Below are 5388 nucleotides of genomic sequence, written 5' to 3'. Positions count from 1 at the left end.
CTTCTCCGGACTCAGATTGTGATATCGTTTAGAGTTCACTAGTCAAAATTACTATTAGTCGTTTTTCCCGTTTTGCGTGCCTAGCACGGTTATCCGTTTTTACGTTTCAAAAATGAGTTTGGTCACACACGACCCGAAAATAGTTGTTGACTGATAATTTAATTATAGTTGTGAATTTAGAGCTCGGTTTAGACGCCCCGTTTGGCCGCGGGACCCGTTTCCGTCACTAGTGTACCGGAAACTGTTAGATCGGGTAAAAGGTACCCAAATCATCCGAATTATTTTTGGATGATTTATTTTTACTTGTTTAACTCAGTTATATGAAAATAGTACATTTTTAGGGTTTTTATACACCAGTCAGCTCGCTTATGCGAACTTTACCGGTTTACGCGTTTTAAGCTTTAAAAGTTTGTTTTTGCACCAATAATTATCCGTTTAATCCCGGATCTTGAAATTTTGCACAAAACACTTTTTGACAGCGGGGAATTTTATAAAAATATTTCCAGAATTAATTTTTATATTTAAAATTTATTAATCTATTTTTAAACACCATTAAAACACTAAATATGTCGTAAATACCAAACGATCTTAGAAAAATCCCAAATTTTTCCTGGATGACCCCTGCCATCCACATAGTCCCCTGTAATTTATCCAGAACCAAAATCTTCTTTTACATGCCATTTTCACTAAAACCGAGCTAGAAAACCCTAGAACTCGTTTCACCAAAAAGCCTACTTAGACTTCTCCAACGGACCTAAAATTTTATGTGTGACTTTTACATGTTATAAAAAGCTTATCTGCAATTTTACAGAATTTTTCATGATATTTAACTATTTTTCACCATTTTTGGCCAAAACCGAGCTTTAAATTCACCAAATATTCATCCTTTGTCCAAAAATTACCAAAAATTCACAGAACTGATATTTTCATATATCTAACACCTCTGTAAAATTTCATGACCTAACTCTAAACACATCACAATCTGTCCAAATCTCAAACATCATACAAAAACCGAACTACCTTGTGTTTCTAGCTTCAAATCGCAAGGATTTCGCTTTCTAGCCTTTGCTATCAACTAGATACAACACCTAAAAGCACAATAACACCACACCAAGCAAGTTACACCCACAATCAAGCCATTTCTTTCATGGTTTCGGTTATGATATAAAAACAAAGATTTAAACCGTAAAAATTCGTTTTTGGTTCGTTTAACTCCTTTCTTGGACCAAGATCCCTTGTATAACCCGTATACATCACTTGGTCATGCAAGAATCGGTTTTCATCTTTGAAACCTCATTTTCTTGCAAACAAACTCAAGAAACGAAGATGAAAACGTATATAACCCGCTCATTACATTGTTTTCTTGCTAAAAATTCTCGGTTTTGGCTCAAGAGGTTGAGAGGAAATGAAGATTGTTGAGTTGTGTTGGTAAAAAAAATAATAAGGAAAGGGGTTGTATCCCCTTTATCCGATCGGAGTCAAGGAGAGGGTGGGGTGGGACCCACCTCTCCATTCTTGGCCATTCATTTGGATTTCAGGAATCTGGATAACGTTTTGGATAATCTGGTTCAGTTCGTTTTTCGGTTAAACGTTTAATTCGGCTTAAAACGAGGCTAAAACGGTCGTTTTTCGGCTTAAAAATGAAATTTATATAAAACCAATTTAAAAAAACTTTAAAAACTTAAACCATGACATTTATTAACTTAAAACATCGTATTATTAATAATTGCGCATCTTTTTCGGCTTGATCGATCGTCTCTTGCTCGGTTTGGTATTAAAGGTTTCGTTTAACGTACCGACGTACCATTAAATCGAAAATTCTTTTCTGTGCTTTAATTCACTTATCCCGAAGCTTTAACACTTTGCAAACATCACTAAATATTATATATCTCGTCTATAATGTATCCCCGATTCGTTCGGGCTTCAATAACCGTTAATCGGTTAATCGTATTTCCAATACGATTAACTGTATAATCGAGTATAATCCATACTGTGAATCATACATACTCGTATAAAACACATTATAATTCATATATTCATTATTAAATAACACATTAATAGTATATACCGGTTAGGGTATACCTGATTCTGCCGGAATCGTTACACTTCTTGGGGGTGTTTGTGATTGTGATACGTTGAAGAAGATGCCCATTTTTCGGGACCTCCTTCTTCACTGTATTCCTCTGGCTGAGAAGGTGATTGGTGAAGGTGTAAGTGATAGTGAGATCATGGCCAGGGTTTTTTAGTACTTCGCTTATTTGTTAGCCCTTGTCCCTGAGGGTATGGGATGGTGGAGTTATGCGCATGTGGAGATCATGAGGTTTGAGGAAGAGAATTTGAAGTTAAAGGGTGCATTGGTTGAGGCGAACGAGAAGGTTGTGACATTGATGACTCATGAGCAAAGCTTAATTCGTGAGCTTTCTGTTGCCAAAGCTTCTGCTGAGGATGAGCGGAGTAAGGTAGAAGGTTATGCCAATGACCTTTATGAACAAAGTCCGAAGGTTAGTCAAGAGAGAAACTCGCTTGTTGAAGAGAAGAAGAAACTAGTTGCTGAGCGTGGGAAGCTGGAGATTGAGAAGCAGAAGCTGTTGATGAGATGCTGGCTTCCTCCGTTACCATTGCTGATCTCCAAGCCCAGGTTAATGATCTCTTTTCTGAAAGACGTTTGATGTTTGAGCATGGTATTCCTCATGTTGTTTCCTACCTCTTGCATAGCGGTGAGTTTAATTCGGCCCTTGGTGAAGTTTACACAAGGGCCATTGATCATGGTCGTCATCATGGCTTGTATATTGGTTTTGAGGCAGGTCGAGCTGGTCGTCATCTTAAGGGACTTTCAAGCTATCGACCCCATTCCGCCACTGATTTTGCAGCTTCTGTAAGAGCCATATAAATGAAGACTTTCCCTTACCTTGAAGTCGTTGCTCGTTGCCACAACCTTCCTTTCTCAGCTTTTCAAGCTATTGAGCCAGAAGGTATCAAGAAGGAGCTGGCACATAAGGTGATCCATGCCATGGTTAGTAAGGTTACTGGGAAGTCTAGTTCTGATGAGGGCCATGAGGATGATGAAGCTAATGTTGAGGTTGAAGATCCAGCTGACTAGGAAGCTAACAAAAATGAAGAGGAAGTTGAGGTTACTCTTTCCCAGGTTGATGATTCTAAGCGGACCCCTTCCCCCTTGCGAGAAGTTGAGCATACTCCTTCTTTTGCAACCGATGAGGCTTCCCACGATGATTTTGATAGAGACGTTGGCATACTTTATGGGAACCTCTTTAGTGATGCATCGAAGACTTCCGGTGGTGATGGTGAAGATGCTACCGCCGATGAGTACCTTTTTTTTATTAAGCTTCATTTGTGAAGCTTCTTTGTGCTTTGGTTTTGTAAGCCTTGGTTGGCGTAAACAATTTAATATCTTTAAGCTACGTGTGTGAAGCTTCTTTATGTTTTGGTTATGTAAGCCTTTGTTGGCACAAACAATTACTATCTTATGCTCATGACATATGCAGCACCTTAGAATGGTGCCTTTTATGTTTTATATGTAGGTTCCGAAGTTTATATTTTCTACTTGTTTTTTTATGCTTGTTTGTTATTTTTGCAATGTCTTTGAAACTTCGTTAAGAAGGTATGTTGCAAACACCCTTCCTTAGCTTGGTAACTAAGAACCGATGCAAAGTTTATCCTATCCGCTTGTCAGTCCACAAGATTTTACTTAACTTGTTTTGTGGTATATTGTTACACAAGTCCTAAGCTTCTTGAGCTTATCGGCTTGATAAGCTTCTAAGCTTTTAGTCCTTGTGGAGCTAGTTGGTAAGAAGAGATGCCCAGTCTCATTTCATGGATATAATATATTTGTAAGTGTTCCATGGAGTCGTATTGTTTTAGGGACTTACCCTGTACACAAGAAGATATGGCGTCTTGTTGCATGTTGAGCGACATGGCCTAGGAGATTAACCCTTTACATGAGTAGGAATTACGCCGAACCTCGTGGTGCCTAGTTTGGAGGGGCTCACCCTTAGATAGGATAATAAACAAGTTTGTTACTCAAAATGCAACATCAATCATTGATTTTTTCAATATCATTAAACCAAAACAACTATTACAAAGACTTTGATTGTTGTCCTAAACTAAAAATTTCTTTAGGTGCTTGTCGTTCCAGTGACGTGGCATCTTCTTTCCTTCTATGTCATTGATCTTGTAGGATCCACCCATGTGTGCTTCTTTGATGACATAGGGACCTTCCCACTTAGGTCTCAATTTTTCGTTCTCGGACTGTCTGCTGGTGTCGTTGTTTTTCAGGACCAGATCTCAGGGTTTAAACACTTCCTTTCTTACCCTTGTGTTGTATATGGCTTCCAGCTTCTTCTTGTATCTCGCTTCCTTATTGGCAGCCTGCTCGCGAGCTTATTCTAGAAGATCGAGGTTAATCTAAACCTCAGAGTCGTTGGCATCCGAATTTTTGTTTCTCACCCTTATTGAATTTACCACAATTTCTGCGGGAATGACAACTTCTGAGCCAAATATGAGGTCCTAAAACTAATATAGAATATTAGCCCTACATAGGCTGTAGGGTGTTTTGCCCTGACTTGTTTTCTCCATGGTCTGGATAGCCCAAAGGACGCTTGGAAGCTCTTCTAACCAGTTTTTGTCATGCATTGCCAATCATGCCTTGATACCTTCCACGATGCAACAGTTGATTCGTTCAACATGATCGTTGGATTGGGGATATGATACTGAGCTAAGCACTTGCTTGATTTGCACTTCCTTGCCCCAAAGGCTGAATGGTTTCTTAGCAAATTGCTTCCCATTATCGATCACTATTTCACCTGGCATTCCATATCTACAAATTATATGTGCCCACACAAAGTTTATTACCTGCTTCCCTTTGATGGAAACTAGGGGCTTAACTTCTGGCCACTTGGTGAAATAGTCAACAACTATTAGTAGGAACTTTACCTTCACAACTGCTTTGGGGAACCAACGATGTCCATTCCCCACTTGTGGAATGGTCAAACAACAATGATGGGTACCAGGTTGTGCTTCGGGTTTGTTTTGATGGGAGCATGGAGGTGACAAGTTTCACATTTGTGGATGACTTCCATGGATTCCATGTGCATTGTTGTCCAATAGTATCCAAGGTTCATTAACCTAGTTACCACCAACCTTGGACCGGAATGTGTCCCGCAAATGCCTTCGTGTACTTCCATCACAAGATAGTTGCTCTGATATTGTCCCACACATTGTAGTAAGGGACTCAAATATCCCTTTTTGTATAGGACATTATCTTATATCACATAATATTTAGCCTTAAGCATGAGCTTTAGGTCTTCTCCTTCGTTGGTGAGAAGCTTCCCTTCTTTGAGGAACTATATTATGGGGGTCATCCAAGTGCCC

Source organism: Bidens hawaiensis, unplaced genomic scaffold, assembly GCF_021521415.1.
Source record: "Bidens hawaiensis isolate Kalapana, Puna unplaced genomic scaffold, B.hawaiensis_p1.1 tig00050710_1, whole genome shotgun sequence".
Classification (NCBI taxonomy): Eukaryota; Viridiplantae; Streptophyta; class Magnoliopsida; order Asterales; family Asteraceae; genus Bidens; species Bidens hawaiensis.
This window is presented reverse-complemented; position numbering follows the sequence as displayed.